General features: G+C 42.7%; 1 long non-coding RNA gene across 1 annotated transcript; it reads right to left on the reverse strand.

Moving 5' to 3' along the window:
• Nucleotides 1-666: 666 nt before the first annotated feature.
• Nucleotides 667-14,055, reverse strand: LOC138845791 (uncharacterized). The gene is made up of 3 exons (XR_011382941.1): nucleotides 13,476-14,055; nucleotides 12,601-12,737; nucleotides 667-937 (listed from the first exon to the last, which is right to left on the reverse strand). It is a non-coding gene; the product is annotated as an uncharacterized lncRNA (long non-coding RNA).
• Nucleotides 14,056-23,524: the final 9,469 nt, after the last annotated feature.

Consider the following 23,524-nt stretch of genomic DNA (forward strand, 5'->3'; position numbering starts at 1 on the left):
CTTATTTCTTTTAAAATTTATTATGTTTATCTGAAAATCAATTTTAAACTGGTGTCCTGCATTTTATCTGGTGACCTTTTCCCTTTGTAATTATTACCAAGTCTTCCCTGGAGAGTGGATGCCTCTTGCTCAATCTAAACCTGTGTTAAAGCCCCAGCTAAGCTGGCTGTTGCACACATGGCTGGGGCCAATGAAATCTAATTAGAAGTCAGACGCTTGCCTTTTCATTTGCCCTATTTGATCTTTGAACTTTGTACTTTTGTATGTCCAAACACGATTGCCGTGTCGTGAGAAGGTGAAGCATGTGGGAACAAGAGGCGCGTGTTGAAGGCGGCTCAGTACAGGTGACAGAGCCTGGCTTTATGGAGGGATCTTTGAGTTGATTCTCCAGTCCTAGATTGCCAGCTTTAGAGTCTCCTATTTTGTGGAAACATAAACCTTTATTTGCTTAAGCCACTGTAATTATTGTTCTCTTACATGACTACACAGATGGCCTAAAAATTAGTGGATTTTTATGAGGCCCTTGGATTCAAATGAATGAACCTTGGTGCATTTCTGTGAGATACTGAACCCTTTCTATTCTCCTCCACGAAAATCATCCTTTCCACTTCCTGGTGCCTGAGTGATTTGGAAATGGCACGGTCTCCATAGCCAGACAGAATGTGATAGTATTTTTTTTCTTATTTGTTCAACATGCCTGTGTTCACACATATATACGGCAGCACGGTCAATTTTGTCCAGTGCCAAAATAAGAGGGGAGTTGACATCATATAGCAACCACGGAAGACAATGTGTATGCTCCAGTGTCTTGAAATTCTGTTGTTCTTTATAGGAGCAAGTTGACTGGAGAAACAAGAATACAGTAAACTGCTTTTCCAGGACTGTGAGAGAAAGCATCGTCTAATCCAGCTGGATTTAGTGAGATATGAGGACATACCTGGAAATGGATAGAAAAAGGTGTTTTCAGTTATTTCTAGTACATGAAGTAATAACTGTATTCAAATTAGGTGGTTGAGTGACATGACCGAAAGTGGAGAAATGAAATGGTCTTTCTGTAGCTGGAAAATGCAGCTGTCTCATAAGAGCCTATGGAATTTGGATTTACAGGGTACAAAATAAATTCAGTATGCTTTCAAAGTTACATGGAGAACCATGTTCCCTTCCACAATCTTCACCATCCATACATCCCCAATTCTTCTGTACACTTCAAAGGGATTTGAGAGTTGCAAGAACTGTTTGTGTAAGTAGAGGTTCCTGTCTGACCCACTGAGAATGTTGTGCAAATAGAGGGCATAGTGCTGGATTTTTTATTACTGAGTAAAGAAAAACTGGAAACTACAGTGTCTTTGTTTCTAAGATAATCAAATATCCAACTTCTCTGAAATCTAATATGTTAGGGAAAAAAAACATGATTGTAAATAAAATCCTCTTCTAAAGCATATTGAAACAATGAACAAAAACATTTCTTTTTTAGCTAGTAAAATAATTTTGGCAGTGATAAGTAAGTAGATATCTGAGTTCTACCACTGAAAATAAATGTAGAAGTATTAGAATGTTTTACAAATAGGCCAGCGCTGTGGCTCACTAGGCTAATCCTCCGCCTTGCGGCGCTGGCACACCGGGTTCTGGTCCTGGTTGGGGCGCCGGATTCTGTCCCGGTTGCCCCTCTTCCAGTCCAGCTCTCTGCTGCGGCCTGGGAAGGCAGTGGAGGATGGCCCAAGTGCTTGGGCCCTGCACCTGCATGGGAGACCAGGAGGAAGCACCTGGCTCCTGGCTTTGGATTGGCGCAGCGCAGTGGCCGTAGTGGCCATTGGAGGGTGAACCAATGGCAAAAGGAAGACCTTTCTCTCTGTCTCTCTCTCACACTGTCCACTCTGCCTGTCAAAAAAAAATGTTTTACAAATAATTATTTGTTTAGATAATGCAGATTGAGCATTTGCATAAATTACACTATAATTATGTGTAACTTATGAAATTTTAGATAACCCAAACTTAAAGAAATGAACTGTATGTTTTGAAATTCTAATAGGGTAACCTTAACATTTTAAGTTGTAATTGTACTTGTAACCCAGTTTATTTTAAATACTTTATTTATTTGAAAGATAGAGTTACAGAGAGAAAGGAAAATACAAAGAGAGAGATTTTCCGTCTACAAATTCCCTTCCCAAATGGCCACAATGCCTAGGGCTAGGCCAGGCTGAAGCCAGGAGCCTGGAACTCCATCCAGGTTTCCCATGTAGGTGGCAGGGGCTCATACTTGGAACATCTTTGGCTGCTGTCCCCGGCAGGGAGCTGGAATGCAAGTGGAGCATCTGGGACTCAACTGTTGCTCAAAATGGGATACTGGTGTTTCAGACAGCAACTTCACTTGCTGCGCCACAATGCTGACCCCTATGACCCAGCTGTAAACTATGTGGACAGTCAGCATGGAACACCCACTTACCCTAGCAGAGTGCTGGTTGAGTTTTGGCACCTCCACTTTTAATCCAGTTTCCTGCTAATGCATCCTGAGAGGCAGCTGATGATGCCTCTGGCGATTGGGTCTCTGCTATCCCTGAAGGAAGCAGAGTTTTGGTTTCCTGGCTTTGGCCTGGTCCTGCCCTACATGTTGCAAACATTTGGAGAGTGAACTCGTGGTTGCAAGATGTCTCCCTTGCTCTGTCTCATTTGCATTTGAAGTACATGAAACTGATATACATAAATATTAAAAAAATAAACTATGGAAAATAACTATACTTTTTGACTTAATGCAATGATGTCTATTACATGTAACTGATGCTATTTTGTATATTCTCATTTCACAATTTGCTCTTCCCCTCTTTCCCTCATTTCAATATATGGCATGTCTTATCAACCACACTCTTCGTCCAAAAAGTCAGGGGTATTTAAAATTTTTCTTTCTCTCATAGTGTGGTCCAACCCACCAGCAAGGCCTTTGACCACACTCTTTAAAAAAAAGAAAAGAAAAAAGAAATTTATTTATTGGCCGGCGCTGCGGCTCACTAGGCTAATCCTCTGCCTTGCGGCACCGGCACACCAGGTTCTAGTCCCGGTCGGGGCGCCGGATTCTGTCCCGGTTGCCCCTCTTCCAGGCCAGCTCTCTGCAGTGGCCAGGGAGTGCAGTAGAGGATGGCCCAAGTACTTGGGCCCTGCACCCCATGGGAGACCAGGATAAGTACCTGGCTCCTGCCATCGGATCAGCGCGGTGCGCCGGCCACAGCGCACCGGCCGTGGCGGCCGTTGGAGGGTGAACCAATGGCAAAGGAAGACCTTTCTCTCTGTCTCTCTGTCTCTCTCACTGTCCACTCTGCCTGTCAAAAAAAAAAAAATTATTTTTTTGACAGGCAGAGTTGGAGCTGGCGCTGTGGTACAGTGGGTTAATGCCCTGGCCTGAAGCGCCTGCATCCCATATGGGCACCAGTTCGAGACCCAGCTGCTCCACTTCCAATCTAGCTCTCTGCTTTGGCCTGGGAAAGCAATAGAGGATGGCCCAGGTCCTTGGGCCCCTGCACCCATGTGGAAGACCTGGAAAAAGCTCCTGGCTCCTGGCTTCGGATCAGCGCAGCTCCGGCCATTGTAGCCAACTGGAGAGTGAACCAGTGGATGGAAGACCACTCTCTCTCTGCATAGCTCTGACTTACAAATAAATAAATAAATCTTAAAAAAAAAAGAAAGGCGGATTTGAGGGGTGTAGGGGAGAGATCTTCCATCCACTGGTTCATTCTCCAAATGCCGGCAACAGCCAGGGCTGGGCCAGGACAAAGCCAAGAACAAGGAATTCCATATGGGTCTCCTATGTGGGTGGCAGGGGCCCAAGTACTTAAGCCATCTTTCACTGCTTTCCCAGGCACATTAGCAGAGGGCTGGATCAGAAGTGGAGCAGTCAAGACTCCAGCTTGAGCTGGAGCTCCAATATGAGATGCTGGTGTTGCAAGCAGGTGGCTTAACCTGCCGTGCCACAATGCCTGCCCCAAGCCAAAGTATCTTCAGTGACCTATAAGACCATACATGGACACACCCTTGCCTAATGGCCTACTAATTACCCTGGCCCATGTGGCTTCAGCTCACTTTGGATTTCTTGCTGCTTTAAGCAGGTCAAGCTTTGCCCATAATTTGAACCTCTATACTGTTTCCCCACTGCCTGTGTCACTGTTTACCAAAGTCTTTTCATGCCTTTTGCCTTCACATTATTCAGATTACTTCAGAAATATTATCTTTTTGAGAGTTTATTTCCTCTGCAACTTTGTTTTCCCTTCCTACCTGGCTAAAATTATATGATTTTTAAGATTATTGTATGTCATTACTTGAAATTCTGTGATTTACTTATTAAGTAAGAGTAGGGCATCATTAATCTTGCTAACAGCTTTTACAGACAGCTCCTGATACATAACCAACACTTTGTGAGCATTTGTTGAATGAATGAGTGAGTCTCTTGACAGTTTTTTTTAAAGATTTATTTTATTTATTTGAAAGACAGAGTTACAGAGAGAGGTAGAGACACAGAGAGAGGTCTTCCATCTGCTGGTTCACTCCCCAGATGGCTGCAATGGCCAGAGCTGTGCCGATCCAAAGCCAGGAGCCAGGAGCTTTTTCTGGGTCTCCCACATGGGTACAGGAGCCCAAGGACTTGGGCCATCATCTACTGCTTTCCCAGGCCACAGCAGAGAGCTGGATCGGAAGAGGAGCAGCTGGGACTAGAACCGGCACCCATATGGGATGCCGGTGCTTCAGGCCAGGGCATTAACCCACTGCGCCACAGCGTTAGCCCCAGTTTCTGTTGTTTTTATGTATTACGTTTTTAAACATAATTTTTTAAAAGATTTTTATTTATTTGACAGAGTTACAGACAATGAGAGGGAGAGACAGAGAGAAAGGTCTTCCCTCCGTTGGTTTACTCCCCAAATGGCCACGACGGCCCTGATCCAAATGGCCCTGATCCAAAGCCAGGAGCCAGGTGCTTCTTCCTGGTGTCCCACATGGGTGCAGGGGCCCAAGGATTTGGGCCATCCTCTACTGCCATTCCAGGCCACAACAGAGAGCTGGACTGGAAGAGGAGCAGCTAGGACCAGAACCCGGTGCCCACATGGGATGCCGGCGCCGCAGGTGGAGGATTAACCAAGTGAGCCATGGTGCAGGCCCCTTAAACAGAATTTTTTTTAACATTTATTTATTTGAAAGGCAGAGCAACAGATAGAGAGGGGAGAGGAGAGAGTGGAGAGAGAGAGAGAGAGAGAGAGAGAGAGGAGAGAGGGAGAGAAATATATCTCCCATCTGCTTGGTGTTTTCCCAAATGCCTATAACAGCCAGGACTGGACCAGGTTGAAGTTAGGAGCTCCATTTGGGTTTCCCACTTGGGTGTCAGGGGCCTGAACACTTGAGCCATCACCTGCTGCTTCCCAGGTACACTATAAAGAAGCTAGATGGAAAGTGATATAGCTAGGGACTTGAACCAGGCACTCTGATATGCAATGTGGACATCCCAAGTGGCAACCTAACCTGCTGTGCCACAATGCCCACCCTGGTTCCATTATTCATTAGTGTATGACATTGGTTAGTATATGAAATATGTTATGTCACAGGCATTGTGAAATTCTACTCAACTTGCATATTTGGTTTTAGTGAAAATTTGTCCTTGAGTTTTGTTGTTCAAAGGACAGAACCAGGGGCCGGCGCTGTGGCTCCCTAAGTTAATCCTCTGCCTGCGGTGCCGGCATCCCCTATGGGAGCTGGATTCTAGTCCTGGTTGCTCCTCTTCCAGTCCTGCTCTCTGCTGTGGCCCGGGAAGGCAGTGGAAGATGGCACAAGTGCTTGGGTGCCTGCATTCGCATGGGAGACCAGGAAGAAGCACCTAGCTCCTGGCTTTGGATCGGCGCAGCGCCGGCCAAAGCGGCCATTTAGGGGATGAACCAATGGAAGGAAGATCTTTCTCTCTGTCTCTCTCTCTCACTGTCTAACTCTATCTGTCAAATCAATTGAAAAAAAAAAAAAAAAGGACAGAACCAAACCACATGCAACATTCTTGCTATTGTCAAGTGTTTTGGTTTTCTGAAAATCTATTATCTCATTTTTCATTTCAGCAGTAGAGAAAATTATTCTTACCTTGTTGAAATAAAATGTAGACAGATAATATATTGAATGCTGTCTCTCACAGAGGCTGGCATGTGAAGTTTTCAGTCTCTGGTCAGCCTTCCTACCATTGCCCTGTGCCATGCATTACAGTTTTTAAGAAACAAGAATTAGATCTGGGCACATGATGAAATACATTGGCCCTGAAGGCTGAGCTATGCCACTTACTTAGAGAGGTAAGAGCAGGTCAGCATCTTGGATCCCTGAGATCTTCCACATATAAAATGGGAGGGGAGCATTATATGTGTGAGATGGACATGGAGGGTGGAAAAGAACTGCATTATTTTCAAATTTCCTAGATCCCGTCACATTCTGTAAGTTCTGTGGGTCTATGTGTATGGGGAAGTTGTTTTCCAGCCTCAGAAAAAAATTGAAATTCCTCATATATTGCAAAATAAGCGTTTCTCCATCCAGTTTGTATTTCCTCATCATTTGTGAAACGCTTGAAATCAGAGTGTGGGACTGGAGCCACTGGTGAAAGAAACTGATGTTCAAGGGTATTATCTTCATGTACTTGAGACTTCAATTCTAGTTAATCCTGTATCTTAACTATAAACAAGTATAAAAGGCAAATGCGGTTTACCAGTCTCATAGGATTTGACTTTGGAAAAGATGACCAAACATGATCTCAGTACATGAAATTAGTATTTTTGTTCACCAGCATGTGTTAACATATGCAAAATTAATTTGACTTTTCATCATAGTGTTAACTTACTAGCTCCATCAGGATTTTTAAATAATTGAATTAACTCTGACATTTTCCTAAAATTAGTTGTAGAATACAAAATATTTTTCCCTCAAAGGTGTTTATGTCTTAATTCTTGAAATCTGGGAATTTGTCACCTTTTCCATGAAAAGAAATTGGCAGATGTGATTAAGTTAGGAATCTTGGCAAAAGGAGGTTATCTGAGTGCACCTGATGGAATCACAAGGTCTTTATAAGTGGCAGGCAAACAGTGAGAACAGAGAAAAGATGGTTTAACGAGTAAGGGATCACAACCCAAGGAATACAGGTGCAGTCTAGAAGCTGGAAATGCAGAGATACAGATCCCTTCCAGAGCCTCCTAAAGGTCCACAGCTTAGGGGGCTGTTTAGACTTCTGCCTTCTAGGAATGGACAGTGTTAGATGTCTGTGGTTTTTAGCCACCAAATGTGTGGTATTCTTTATAACAGCAATGGGAAAATAATACATTTTGTCTTGTAAAAATGGCTACATAATGGGATTTTCCTAAGAAAATGTTCTACTAAGTTAATAATTGTTAGTGCACTTAATAACTGTAAAATTTTCAAAAAAGTTAATCCTCTGGAAGTTCTAACTCATGTTACAAGTGACCTATAGCTATTACATTAAACATAGAAAATCATCTAGAGTAATTCTGATTGTGAATCATTTACTTAATTTTTTAAAAATTATTTATTTTATTTATTTGAAAGGTAGAGCAACAGAGAGAGAGGGGCAGAGAGAGAGAGAGAGAAAGTGACAGAGAGAGACACAGAAACAGAAACAGAGAGAGGGAGATCTTCGTCTGCTGGTTCATTCCTCAAGTGGCTGCAAAAGCCAAGGTTGGGCCAGGCCAAAGCCAGGAGCCAGGAACTCCATCTGGGTATCCCATGTGGGTAGCAGGGGCCTAAGTGCTGTGGCCATCCTCTGGAGCATTAGCAGGGAGCTGGATCAGAAGCAGCACAGCCAGGATTCTAACCTACATCTGATGTGAGATGCTGGAGTTGCAAGCAGTGGCCTAAAGGACTGCGCTGATTTTTGATTGTGGTAAGAACACATCAGATCTGTCTTCTTAGCAGATGTTTAAGTGTGCAGTGCAGTACTGCTGACTGTAAGTGTGGGGTTGTACAACAGTTCTCTGGAACTTAGTCATTTTGCATAAGGCATACTATACACCCATTGAACAGCCGCTGCTCTTTTCCCCTGCCCCCCCCCCTCCCCCCACGGGCAACACCACTCTGCTTCCTGCATCTATGACTCTGATTGCTCTAGAGACCCCACATAAGTGGAATTATGTGGTATTCTGAGACTGGTTTATTTCAGCTTCCACAATGGCTTCAAGGTTTATTCACATTGTCACGTACAGCAGAAGTTCCTTCCGTTTTCATGATGGGGTAACTTACCTATTTGGAGAGGTGACTGTGACTGCACGAGGATTCCACGTATTGTGAATGGGATTGCTGAGATTGGTGACCTACCTCTAAGAATCTTCTCTGGAGTGGATTTTAATTATATGTTAAGTTCAAAAGGTGGAGCCTAAGAGTTCTTGCCCTGGGTGTGGGTTGGACTGACTTGCTCTCACAAAGAGAATATGGTATAAATGATGATGGCATGTAACTTCCAGTGGGGGGAAAAGGCATCGTCCATCTCTTTTGTCCTGTTACACTGGGGAAATTAGCTTCCGTGTTCTAAAGGAAACACGCAGTCCTGTGGAGAGGATTGTGTGGTGAAGAAGTGAGGTCTCCTGCAACACCCGTGTAAGTGACGGGTCCAGCACCACTGGGGCCCTGAGATGGAACCTTCCTCTATGACTCCACTGCACACCCGTCTCTTAAGAGACCAGGCCAGAACCATTGAGGTCCTCCACTTCTGGATTCCTGATGCTCTGAAAGTGGGCAAAGCAATAAATGTTTGTTATTTCAGGCAGTTAAGGCTTGGGTTAATTTATTACTCACTAATACAAAAGGGACACACCCTTTCATGGGCATTGTTTAAAGATGAATAATGTTGTTAGAGTATGTAAAGAAACTGCCATAAGTTTGAGAATTTCTACTTTTTATTTTATTTTCAATTTAACAATGGAGGGAATTATAGATGGTACAGTCTGGATTAAGCTAAGTATTTAGACAAGTGAGAAAAGGGAGGAATTCATACACCTGGACAATTCATTTTTGAGAATAAACTAAAGCATCCACAGGAAAGTGATTTATGAGGCATTAAGGGTAAAAAAAATCCCAAAGCCTTTTCTGCTCCCTTTTTTCCCAGCCTGTTCTACTAATTAACATCATTGAACTTGCACAGTTCACAGTCAGGTCATACAATTAGAGCAGGATTATGCGCTCCTGTCATGGGGATGTGGTAAATTTAAACTGTTTGGAAACCGCTTAAAGCATTTGAGGGATGGCATCTAGAAATCTTATAAAAAGAACACAAATGTTACTAAAAGCCAGAATATCGTCTCCATACCAGGACCTGTGCCAAATTGTCTCATAATTAAATTGCACCAGAAAACATTTGCTTTTGTTTTTAAAGATCTATTTATTTGAATGGTAGAGCAATAGAGAGAGAGACGAGAAAGAGATCTTCCATCTGCTGGTTTACACCCAGTATCTGTGACAGCCATGGCTGTTCTGTGCTGAAGCCAGGAGCCTGCAACTGCACCTGAGTCTCCCACATGGGTGCAGGAACCCAAGCATTCAGATCATCTTCCACTGCTTTCTCAGGCACATTAGCAAGAAGCCGGCCCCAAGAAATCATTTATTATTTATGAGTTCATCTGAGTCTGTAACTGCCTTTCACAGGTGCAATGTTTGCACGTTTTACCATTCATTAATAAGACATCATTACTTCGGGTAAAGTGACTAGGGCTAACATGGCTAAACTATTTCAGTTGTTTTTAGCTTAAAACATCTCATTCTTTTTTTGTTTGTTTGTTTTTGAGTAGTTACAGAAAAACCATGTAAGAGGATTCTTCAACACTTTCCTCTTGTCACGTAGAGTGATCTGAAATTTGCACTTGGAAAGAATCAAGGCTGTATCTACATCAGAGAGACTGAACAATTTGTTCAAGTTGGTATTTAGCTGCAGACACAGGTAATATCCAACCATCTTGGTTGAATCCAGGTCCACAGGGAAAGAGAAAGGTCCTCTGCCAAAGGGCCCTATGATAAAATCATGATATCTGCTGAGAGGCCAGACTTCCCTCCTTGTCCTTCATCTGGAATTTGGGATTCTTCTGGCTATGACAGGGACAGGTGATGCATATGGGTGCTGCTTCAGTCTAACCATGCCCAGAGCCTACAAATGCAGTCCAGTGAGGACTGGCCTCCTGAGGCTGTCTAGCAAGTTAGTCTCTAGTTTCCAATTGCAAGTGAATGTTTGAAGGACCTCCTTCCACCTGCAGTCTCTCTCTGGGCCCCTTCAGTCATTTTATGACAGACAGCAGCTTTATTTACAGTGTGGAAGCAAAGGCAGACAGGGACCCTGTCTTGGCAGAGTGAAGGCTGAAAAGCTAGGGATACATTTCCAGCCAGAAAATGTGAGAAAAACAAAGAAATCTGGCTGACCATTGAGACACTGTGAATGCCAGGTCACACGGAATCCCGGCATCCCTTTATTGAGGGACCCTAGACTGCAGCTGTTTCCTCTAATTCATCCATATCTTGGCTGAGGGCTAAGGTCAAAGCTTATTACCCCAGTCCCTGTACTCACATCCTTCTGATGTTCCATCTCCCCTCTGAATGCATTCCTAGCGTGGAAGAAAATAAACCTCATTCTTGCTGAATGCACAACAGATTCACTACTGTTTTTCAACATTGCTTTCTGTTTAACTTTTCTTAAAGAAAAAAATGACTACAGTAAATGCCCACTATTTTCCTTGGAAGTAAATGTGAGTATATAGATTTGTGCTGGGACTTTTAAAATGATCATATTCAACTGAAGTATTAGAAGTTAAATGCATATTCTGATCAAGTTAACTCAGAGTTTGCTAGTGTTCTTACTTGAGAATTTTTCTATTTATATATTCTTTGCCTTTCTCTGTCTTTCCTTTAAAAAGTTTTCCCCTTCATTTGACCCATCTACCACACTTAGTTCCTATTTAGAGAAGAAGTACCTGAAATATATTTGAAAAAGAAAATAAATAGGAGAGTCTTGCGGTTGATTAAGATGTTAGAAATAGCTTGTGTGGGAGCAGGTGTTTGGGTTAGTGGTTAAAATGCTGGCTAAGTAACCCATGGCTCACATGCTAGTGCCTGGGTTCAAGTTCCAGCTATCACTCTTGACTTCAGCTTTTTACCAAAGCAAATCTTGGTGAGCAGTGATGGTGGCTCACATAACTGGGTTCATGGCATCCACACTGGAATGAGTTCTCAGCTCCTGGCTTCAGCCTCTGTCCAGCCCCACCTGTTGGGGGCATTTGTGAAGTGGACCAGAGGATTGGAGTTTTCAGTTTTCTTTTCTCTTACTCTGTCTGTCAAATAAATAAAAATCATTAAAAAAAAGAAATATCAGGCCGGCGCCGCGGCTCACTAGGCTAATCCTCCGCCTAGTGGCGCCGGCACACCGGGTTCTAGTCCCGGTCGGGGCACCGGATTCTGTCCCGGTTGCCCCTCTTCCAGGCCAGCCCTCCGCTGTGGCCAGGGAGTGCAGTGGAGGATGGCCCAGGTGCTTGGGCCCTGCACCCTATGGGAGACCAGGAAAAGCACCTGGCTCCTGGCTCCTGCTATCGGATCAGCGCGGTGCGCCGGCCGCGGCGGCCATTGGAGGGTGAACCAACGGCAAAGGAGGACCTTTCTCTCTATCTCTCTCTCTCACTGTCCACTCTGCCTGTAAAAAAAAATAAAAAATAAAAAAAAAAATTTAAAAAAAAGAAATATCAGCCGGTGCTGCGGCTCAATAGGCTAATCCTCCACCTGCAGTGCTGGCACACCAGGTTCTAGTCCTGGTCGAGGTGCCGGATTCTGTCCTGGTTGCCCCTCTTCCAGGCCAGCTCTCTGCTGTGGCCTGGGAGTGCAGTGGAGGATGGCCCAAGTGCTTGGGCCCTGCACCCACCCCATGGGAGACCAGGAGAAGCACCTGGCTCCTGCCTTCGGATCAGTGCAGTGAGCCAGCCGCGGCGGCCATTGGAAGGTGAACCAACGGCAAAGGAAGACCTTTCTCTCTGTCTCTCTCTCTCATTGTCCACTCTGCCTGTCAAAAAAAAAAAAAAAAAAAAAAAAAAAAGAAAGAAAGAAAGAAATATCCATGTGACAGCAAGATAATATTTTAAAAGGATAAAATAACCAAAATAAATATATTCATGATTCATGTCTTATTTTTAGTGATCTGACCGAATTAGTCAGAATGGTTGAGTCACTGTTGCCAATATTTATATTCTAGAAAAAAATACCGAATATTTCACTTTATACAAGAATATTTCAGCTGTTATGAATTTATTGTGTGATTGCCACAGAAAACAGAGTCCAATTATTAAGCAATTTTTTCAACATTTCTCCTTGAATAGTAGTCGATACAAATAACTTCAGTGATTATTACTACTATTGTCCACCCCTACTATGGACGGCACTGATTGTGTAGTCATTGTTTCTCAGCTGCTTTGATGTGAGACAAAGGACAAAGGATGAGAAGAGCCAAAAAGCTGCTTGCATGGGTTAGAGGCAAGGAAGGCCAACACAGGAAATGAAGGGTTAATCATTGTGACATTTGAGATAAGACCTCAGTGCAAGTTAAAGAAAAAATGGTAACCAACTAACCTTTATTAGGAATGTGTTCATGGGGGCTGGCATTGTGGTGCAGTGGGTTGACCTGCCACCTGCAACATCCTCATCCTATGTGAGTCTGGTTCAAGTTCCAGCTGTTTCACTTCCCATCCATTTCCCTGGGAAAATGCCTAGGAAAGCAGTGGAAGACAGTCTGTGCTTGGGCCTCTGCTACCCACTTCTGGGCGTGGCTCAGTCCCTGCTGTTACAACCATTTGGGAAGTAAACCAGCAAGTGGAAAATCTCTCTCACTCACTCTCTCTCTCTCTCTCTGTGTGTCCTTCATTCTCTTTAACTCTGCTTCTCAAATAAACAAATAAATCTTTTTAAAAGTGTGCTCATTTTGAAACCAAATGATTCAGTAACCAATAGGGCACAACGGGATATGGTTCTGATGTCAGCTTTGAATTTATAACTCCATTAAAAATCAGGCATTAAATTTTATCTGAAAATATTTTCTTATAATATGTTTGGCTCTTTTAGCTGACTTGGTCCACAAAACTTGTTACTCAATCAGATAGATCTCATAAATTGGTTTCTTTAGGTAGCAGCTGCTGTCTGGGGAGTGCCTTAGGATCCATACTTATGGAGGAGAGATGAAAGAAAGGAGACTGGATGGAGAGAACTTGCAGTTCTTGGATATGAGACACCCTAGAAGGAGTAAGCAAAGTGCCAGGTAGTTCTGAGCATACCCAAGGCACATGGAGTTATCAGAGAGCAGCCCTTCAGTGATTCAGCAGCAAGCCTTTCCTTTTTTTTTTTTTTTAATTTTTATTTGAAAGATAGAGTTAGACAGTGAGAGAGAGACAAAGATCTTCCTTCCGTTGGTTCACCCCCCAAATGGCCACCACGGCCGGAACTACACCAACCTGAAGCCAGGAGCCAGGTGCTTCTTCCTAGTCTCCCATGCGGGTGCAGGGTCCAAGCACTTGAGCCATCCTCCACTGCCTTCCCGGGCCACAGCAGAGAGCGGGACTGGAAGAGGAGCAACCGGGCTAGAACTGGGCCGGCGCCTATATGGGATGCTGGCGCCGCAGGTGGAGGCTTAACCAACTGAGCCACAGCGCCAGCCCCAAGCAAGCCTTTCCTTGAAGTGCCATCTGGGTGGCTGATCCATGTGTCCTTCATGTCAGTTCAGTGGCTTCCAAATATATTTGACTGCAGTCCATGGCTTAGCCCATTTGTGCTGCTAACCACAAAATATGCAAGTATGGGAAATTTATAAATAATAGAAATTATTGCTCACAGAGTCCAAGATCAAGGTGCTGTCCTGTTTGATGTCTGGCGAGGGGCTTTTCCACTGAGGGTGGGCTTCTTCACGTGCCAGAAGCAGAAGGGTACACTACATAATTCCATTTCCTTTTAATCCGATTTCCAAGACTCACCATCAGACTGCTGTGAAAAGCCTCTTGAGTAAAGCATTAGTCCAGTTCCTGAGAGTGGCGCCTTCGTGACCTAATTTCCCCAAGAAGGATCCTCCTTCTGATACGGTTACACTGGGGATTAAATTTCAACATGGATTTGGGAGAGGAAACAAACCTTCAAATCATAGCATCCACACTAAGAAATACCTCTTAACATTGCCACCCAGGTGTGCATACTCACACAGGCACATACCACAAAGATCACACAATGTGCACACACATACATGCACAAACACATACTCTCACATAAGTAAAATTTCACAAAAAATTTTATTTCTCCATTGCATGTAAAACACTCTATTTTCCATTTCACTCCACAAAATTCTATTTCCTTTTTCTCCAAAAATGCTGTTTATAACACACTAATCTGATTTCGAAGACTTACTATTAGATTGCAATTTGCAAATCTGAAAAATATGAAATTGTAATTGAGCCCCTCTATTCCATCTTTGATACAGATACCAGATACTGTCAAGGCCCTATCACCTTAAATTCTCAGATTTTCACCCTCAGCTTAAAGTTTCTTTGCAAATCAACCACTTACCAAAATTAACTCACTAAATTGAGGGAGTGAACAGGGCCCCTGTTCACAAGACTCTTGAATGACATCATTTCATGTCCTCTATAGATAACGCCTTGTTGTTCAGTCTTATCTTGAGGGTTTTACCAGGCCCTGAGCAAAGTATTTATCATGTGACTGACTGGAACCAGCTTTGCCACGATGTTAGTTCTGCAGGGAACTCAGTATCACTGACCAATCAATGGAGAGCAAACAGCACTGCAGACCAACCAGCGACCTGCACATGAGCAGAACACACACTTCTTAGCCCCTTAGAGCTTCAGCCTCTAACAACTGTCACCTTCAACCCCTCAGGGAGTCTGGGAATCAAGCAGTAGGTGCCTGGCTCCTTGCTGCACACTTTGTAAATAAACATCGCCCTGGACATCTGTATTAACTGTTGGGTGTCAGGTGAGAGGATCTAGATGTGAAGGTTCTGTGACAAAACTGTATTGATTATGGAAATGAAAAAAAAAATGATGTTGAATAAGTGCTACAGCCTAAGTAAAATAGGATTATTGTTCCATGATGTTGCTGGATTTACTTTAATTTTCCGGAAACTAGAAAATTTCACAGCAGAAGTTTGAAGGGCCCTAAAGAGATAGTTTATCACAAATCTCTGAGTCTCTGTTCCAGGTGGGAACTGGTTAACCAATCCATTGCCACATTTCTACATATTGCATTATTGCTTTTTGTGAGATAAAAGTAGTACATCCTTTTTTTTTTTTTTTGACAGGCAGAGTGGACAGTGAGAGAGAGAGACAGAGAGAAAGGTCTTCCTGTGCCATTGGTTCAACCTCCAATGGCCGCCACAGCCGGTGCACTGCGGCCGGCGCACCGCGCTGATCCGATGGCAGGAGCCAGGAGCCAGGTGCTTCTCCTGTTCTCCCACGTGGTGCAGGGCCCAAGCACTTGGGCCATCCTCCACTGCACTCCCTGGCCACAGCAGAGAGCTGGCCTGGAAGAGGGGCAACCGGGACAGAATCCGGCACCCCGACCGGGACTAGAACCCGGTGTGCCAGTGCCGCAAGGCGGAGGATTAGCCTAGTGAGCCGCGGCACCGGCCAGTACATCCTCTTTAAAAATCTTCTCTTCTTTTTATTATAGATATTTGGAAATTTCTTCTTACACGTTCGTATCTATCACAATGAGTTAAAAAGAAATTCAGAAATGCATATTTTCTTATCTCAAAGTAAGAAGTAGGCATTTTTACTGAATAAGAGTTACAATGAAAGTCCAAGAAATTGATGGGAATACAAAATTTTACAGATATACTTCACATCAATTATATGTTTTTAAGCATTTCCACACCTAAACAATGTAGTGTATTATTTTTAAAGGGAATATCAGGCTGTGCTTGATTTGTTAGGATTCATCCACTCATGAACTTATGTACACGTTAAATGTCACTGCTGCATTACCTACAAAAGGAGGAAAGAAGCTTTGTAGACGACATACTTTAAAAAGTCATTATTAGCCCAGTTACCTCAAAATAGTACAAGAAATTAAGTCATTGACCTCGATAAATTGTCACCTCACAAAATTTTTTTCTTGAGAAATTAGCTCTGAGAATTGTTAGAAGACAAATGCCACTTCAATATTAGTGGTGAAAACTGAACCAACAAATCTATTCAGAAGTTGGTGAAGGGTAAAGTACAACCACATTCTCAATATTTACATTATCTGTACAAATGACACGTCACAGTTTAGCTTCTTTTTTTTTAATGGCTTCTTTTTTTTTTAATTTCTGTGACTTGGATGTGCAAGGGCTTTATGTCTTTCTGAATTTGGTCATTAATTTCTGGTCTCAAGTTTCCTTGCCTGTAAAATGGGACAGTGTTTGAAATTTATATTCTGTATTAAGTTATTTTTTCCTCAGCTATGTTGGTTATTAATTTTAGGAATAATTCCAAGAGATGAAATATATGAAGATTTTCAGAGCTTTGTGCTTGATAATAATAGGCGAGATAAGGTTTATACTCTACATTTGATGAGGTTTGTCCATGTGATCTTCAAAGAGTTACTTAAACTCTGAGTGAACCAATACCCAAATATTAAAATGGAGATTCTTGCTTGTACTCTTCATTTTCACTAGAATCTGCTGAGGATGGACAATCTGGAAGTACTTCATAGTTACATAAATACAGAGTATTGCTACATATCAGTCTATCACTAGGACTGAAAATGACAATCAGCTGTTATACCAATGAGTCAGGGAATTATCACTTTTATATATAGAAATAATTTTAACTCCTGATTTAACTAAACAATGATACTTGGAGTATTTATTTTTATGTCTTTTCAGATGAGTATTCAATGATGCTAGACAGAATGGAAATCAATTTTTTAAATGTTTTTTGGAAGAGAGATACAGTAGATATATTGGAATGCTTGTATTCTAAAATAATTATGGAAAATAAAGAAAGACTTAAATTTTGATACCTGCTGAAAAGGAGTTTATGATTATCATCATCTAGTCTACAGGAATATAGTGCATATTAATATATAGAAATTGCTGTAGTGTGTAACAAGCCCCATGAACATTGATATGGAATGTTTATAAATGTCTTCAAAAATTTGTAGGTTTTGGTAAAGATGAAAAATAAGTTAGATTTTTAACATTTGATTATATTTTCTATCATTGCAGGAGTGTTGAGGGTAAATGAGCTGCCATGAGACAGTGGAGAGAAAGAGAAGTCCAGGACATGAGACTGTTCCTGAGCAAAGACTTTGATTAGGCAACTGCAGCTTAAAAAGAAGTCCATGAAGAACATGGAAGGGGTGTGGAAAGAAGTGAAAAAGAGTGAAATGAGTGAAAGGAAGCGGAAGTGGGTGGAAAGGAGGTGGAAATGAATACAAAGGAAGGTGGAAAGGAAGTGGAAAGTCTCCAGAGAGGAAGGAGGGAAAACAGAGCAGAGTTCTACAACTTACGTTTGATTGACCTAAGACAGAGGAAATGTGAAATGGCTGCGATTTAGGAGCCAGGCATATGAAATCACATGGTGACTTCATAAGCGTGGAAGTTGTAAAGAAATGAATATAGTGTAGCATGGAGGCCTGGTGGTAGGTGTTGGCAGCAGGGGTCAGGGACCCAGCTGTGAGCACTGTTTCTGGAGAGCTGGTTCCAATTCCCTGCAGATCCTGATGGGAATTAGCAGGATTCAGTTCAGGGGAACTGGAGAGGAAGCCAAAGGAGATATTTAGAAATATTTGGGACAATATGTAGATGCAGTAAGTCTGTGTAGGGTATGAGGTTGGCACTGGTAAAAGAAATATACCTGGGGCTGGCGCTGTGGCGCAGAGGGTTAACGCCCTGGCCTGAAGTGCCGGCATCCCTTGTGGGCACCAGTTCAAGGCCCGGCTGCTCCACTTCTGATCCAGCTCTTTGCTGTGGCCTGGGAAAGCAGTGGAAGATGACCCAAATCCTTGGGTCCCTGCACCTGCGTGGGAGAGCTGGAAGAAGCTCCTGGTTCCTGGCTTCAGATCGGCGTAGCTCTGGCTGTTGAGGCCAATTGGGGAGTGAGCCATCAGATGGAGGACCTCTCTCTCTCTCTGTGCCTCTCCTCTCTGTGTAACTGTGACTTTCAAATAAATAAATAAATCTTAAAAAAAAAAAGGATCAAAGTTTTATAAAAAAAAAAAAAAGAAATATACCTGAGAATTGGCTGTTAGAAAAAAGAGACAGAATCATAACAGGGCTAATTACAAAATAGCATTGATGCTTAGCTATGGCGCTCTATGGAGATTCTTTATATTTCACTCATTTAGAGACCTGATCAGTCCTTGAGGTGTGGATGAGACATCGACTAACAAATGGAAGTCAAGTGTTTAGCACATTGTAGGTGCTCAGAAACATTTGGTGAATGAATAAATGAATGAAGAATTGTACGTTTTTAGCTCTGGAAAATAGAATTCTTCCCATCTCATTCAAATAATTCCAAAGAGATCAGTTTACAATAGTATTTCCTAAATACATTCCATGAAAAACTTATATTTTTGGATATTAATAAATTCTACGAGCAAAATATTTTTGATCAAGTAAATTATGAAACTGGTAGGCTAAATAAAGTGATTTGTACTTCTATATTATAAGAATATCTAGAGACTTATCTAAAATTATCTACTTATTTGAAGGGAGACAGAAAGAGATAGGCAGGAAGACAGACAGATAGACATTCAGAGATCTCTGATCAGATGGTTCACTCCCCAAATGCCTACAATAGTCAGGACTGGGCCAAACCAAAGCCTGGAGCCCAGAGCTCAATCTAGATCTCCTGTGTGAGTGGCAGGGACTGAAGTACTTGAGCTTCCCAGGGTGCACATTAGCAAGAAGCTAGAGTAGAGAATGGAACTAGGAAATGAAAAACCAGGTGCTCTGATATGGGATGTTTGTGTCCCAACCGCTTTTTTTTTTTTTTTTTTTTTTTTTTTTTTTTGACAGGCAGAGTGGACAGTGAGAGAGAGAGACAGAGAGAAAGGTCTCCCTTTGCCGTTGGTTCACTCTCCAGAGGCCGCGCGGCCAGTGTGCTGTGGCCAGCGCACCGTGCGGATGGCAGGAGCCAGGTGCTTCTCCTGGTCTCCCATGGGGTGCAGGGCCCAAGCACTTGGGCCATCCTCCACTGCATTCCCTGGCCACAGCAGAGAGCTGTCCTGGAAGAGAGGCAACCGGGACAGAATCTGGCGCCCCGACCGGGAGTAGAACCCGGTGTGCCAGTGCCGCAAGGCGGAGGATTAGCTTAGTGAGCCGTGGCACCGGCTTCCCAACCGCTATTTAACAATTGCACTCATGCCTGCTCCTCTCAGAGACTTTGTCTTAAATTTATATTATGAATCACTAAACAATAGTTTGTAGACTTCCAAATTCATTCAAAGGCAGAACTCTCTCCTTTACAACCCCTCTTTTCCCCTTAAGCAGCCCCTGGACTGTTTATGAACACACAATAGAAAGTGTCAGAATACAGACTGACATGAAAGTCAATAGGAGGATAAAAAAGAGATAGATGGATTATGGCAATATTAGAAAAAAGAAGGCATCCTATTTTTTTTTTAAGATTTATTTATTTATTTGAAAGTCAGAGTTACACAGATAGAGGAGTGGCAGAGAGAGAGCGAGAGGTCTTCCATCCGATGGTTCACTCCCCAGATGGCCGCAATGGCTGGAGTTGTGCCGATCTGAAGCCAGCAGCCAGGAGCTTCTTCCGGGTCTCCCATGCGGGTGCAGGGGCCCAAGGACTTGGGCCATCTTCTGCTGCTATCCCAGGCCATAGCAGAGAGCTGGATGGGAAGTGGAGCAGCCAGGACTCGAACCGGTGCCCATATGGGATGCCAGCACTTCAGGCCAGGGCATTAACCCACTGCACCACAGCGCCAGCCCCAGCATCCTATTTTTGAGTTTCTAGAATCTTGGAGGCAAGCTTTAAAAGAATTAGAGAATCTTCATTGCACTCCCAAGGTTCATCTCTAAAAATGAGTCACACATTCTTGCTAACTAGTCCACAGTTGGATGCTGGGCTGATACATCTGTAGAAAATGGGACATTTTCAGAAAAATACATATGTGATGAGGAAAATTATGAGTCAGAGGCAGCCAATCATTGCAGTTTCTATCCATTTATTGAAGCTTTGTCTATTGAATTCCCACTGAAAAGTTGCACAGGAGCTCTTGTCTGCATGTGGGTGAATCGGCGTGTGAGTGTGTGGGAGTGAGGTCCTGCTCCTCTGAAACTAGCAGGAATTATCTACTGCCATGTCAGTCTCCCGGATTGTGGGAAGAGTGTGTGCATTTCCTATAGACAGCATCTCTTTCCACACGGGGCACATTGTGGGAGCTTAGTAAATATCTTATCTCAATTAAACTGTTGTGATCTGAAGAAAGGGGACAGATTTCATTTTTCCTAAAACAGTAGTCATGGCACCCCCTCATCCTGTGGGTAACTGGGATAATGGAGCACCCCTTTCTGGAGAATGATGTTTTGCTGACATTGCAAAGGTGTTTTGCATGTGGTTCACAGGAGTGGAAACTGCAGCTACTCTTTATCATTTACAGTGAGACATAAATGATAAAGGGAGGCTACCTCTAAGGTTACAAAGCTGACAGTTTTGGAAAGAAGGAGAATACTGGCCAGACAACTAAGCTAGAAATTATTTATTTCCAGAAACCAGGAGGGTTAGGGATGACATTAGAGAGAATGATATTTCATCCCATCCTCTGGCTTTTCATGCAGAAGGAAATTTGACTCTGCCAAATCACATCTCAGAATAATATCATCACAACAGTAACTAACAAATATCTTACAAAAATAACTCTCCTGGAAAAATACATTCAAAGTTAACTGCTTATATAGATCTTTTATGTAGATTTTGGATCTAGTTGAAATAATATTAAATAAAAATATTGTTATCAAGTAGTAGAACAATATTTTAGCCTATTTATTATATTGTTACTTATTTAAAAATTAACTACTTACTGTGACAAAGTACTATGCTTGTCACCATGGTACAAAGCTAAATCAGTTGTCTTGTATTTCAAAAAGATGCATAGCTGAGGTAGGAAGACAGAAATGTACATACTCTGCAATGGTTTTAGCATAATGTGACTTCTGAACTCATGCAACACTTCAAACCTCAAAGTTGGGTCGGTCTTGCGGCACAGTGGATTAAGCTGCAACTTGCAACGCCTGTATCCCATACCAGAGAACTGGTTTGAGGCCAATCCAGCTTCCTGAATATTTGGTACTTGGGCCCCTGCCACCTGTGTGGGAGACCTGGATGGAGTTCCTTGCTCCTGGCTTTGGCCTGGAACCATTTGGTGAGTGAGCTAGATGATGGAAAATCTCTCTCTATCTCTGTCATCTTATCTCAATCTCTGTTTCTCTGTCTCTCTCCCTATTTTCATCACTCTGCAATTCAAAGAAAGAAAAAAAGAAAGTAAGAGAAAGAACTTTTAAAACAATAGAATAAACCTCAACGTCATAAGTCGATTTTACTAGGAATGTAGCAACTACTTCAGTTAAAGTGATTAGAGGTGGGAGGACCTTGGTCTTTGGAGACATGTCCTCAGAAGTCCTTCAGTTCTCACTGAGAGGGCTGTTAGGAAAGTCTGGGGCTGGGCCCAGCTCCCTGGCTCACGATGGCATCCTTTTTCCACATGTGCTCCCCCATTGCCAGCCACTACCTTTAGAGGGTCACCTGATCTTGAACTGTGAACCGGCATAAACACATCTTTATAAAGATAGCCTGTCTCAGGTATTTCATTACAGTGAGGAAAGCCTGACTAATACATATGCAGATACTAATGTGAATGAAGGGAGGCAGTGGTGGCTCAGGGAGAGATTTGAATTAGGGCTGCGTGTGGAGCATCTGCAACTTCCACACCGACCGTAGTGTAGGGACAAAAACACCTTGCTGACATCCCAGCCCAGCCATGGTTGTGTCTGTATCTGAGATGCGCAAATCCATAAGTATATAGCTGTGAGTCATAATGAAAGAATGGATCATTGCGTATGCAGCTATGAATCAATATGAAAGAATGGCCAATTCCATAAGACTCCTCTCAAAGAGAATCCCTCGGTGCTTATAAACAATTCTGAGACCTAGACATCACAGAATCCTAGCTTCTCCTGCAAAATATATTTCCTCTCTTCCTAATTCTTAAATTCAGCAATCAGAAAATATTTGAGAGAGTCACTTCACAAATACTGTGACATAACAAAAAGATCGGAAACCCTAACACTGACACTGGCTGAAATCCTAGATCCACAATTTACTTCCTGATTGACATTGGGGAGGAATGCTTACTTTGCATGTGTCCTCTGTCTTCTGCAGAACAAACTCCCAGTACCTAACACAGCCGATTGCTGTGAGAGCCAAAGGAGAGTGCATTTGTAAGGTCAGGTCCCCTCCTATGTGTGCTCCTGGAATCCTGCTCATCTTTCCGTGGAATCTCTTACATAATTCAGCAATTGTGAAAATAGATCTTTTATGTTTGTCTCTGATGCCTACTGCAGGGTTATACGCTCTTGAGGGAAGGAGCCGTATCTTTCCTATGTACCCCACACCCACACCCCATACCCAGGGCCTTCTGGATGATGCTGAGTGTACAAGACATATACTATGCTGTTAATCCATATTGCTTTCCTTCCTTCTCACACCCGGAGCCTTGGCAGACTCCTTTACTTGACTCTGTTCCTCTGTGAGTTTTGGGAATTTCTATGCTTCTCTTATGATACATGATATCATTGATATAGTGCTGCCTTACAACACTTCCCACATATAACATGGACCTTCCTAGTATGAAAATATTTCTGAACAAAAAGCATCATCCTACTACTTACATCTGCATTTTAAAAGGATTTTTTCTTGAATTTTCTTGTAGATGACCAAATGATTTTTGTGTCTGTTTATATTGAGAAATGTTGCTTTTATTTGCCCTTACGTTGATAGGATGAAACAGATTTACATGGATTTCTGGTACCTTTGAATCTCATTGCTGTTGTACTGCTCATTGTTGTATATACAGTGACAAACCTATGTATCCCTGTATCCCTATATTATATTTACACAAAGGCAGAAGGAAGATCAAAGGTACAATTCAACCTATTGTTTCCCTGTTACACTCATTCTCACATCTGACTTGCTTATAATCATTCTTCCTTGATTTCTGCAACTCACAGCAGCACGAAAAAATACACCACAGCTCCAGGTTTGTCTTCTGCTTACATTCAGGACGAGGGCTCTGAAGAGCTGCACATTTCTAGGAGAAGGGTTTCCATGGAAACTTGGACAAAGGTAGAGCAATACAATTCTGTAAGGTTCACACACGCACATTCCAGCTTGCTTTTTACTTGTAGTTTTGTGTCCCCTGAGCAGTTCATCGGCTGGCACTGCCATGCTTTCTAGGAATTTGAAATTTATACATAGCATTGTGAGTATCTGAA

This window comes from Oryctolagus cuniculus, chromosome 16, assembly GCF_964237555.1.
Source record: "Oryctolagus cuniculus chromosome 16, mOryCun1.1, whole genome shotgun sequence".
NCBI classification, from domain to species: domain Eukaryota; kingdom Metazoa; phylum Chordata; class Mammalia; order Lagomorpha; family Leporidae; genus Oryctolagus; species Oryctolagus cuniculus.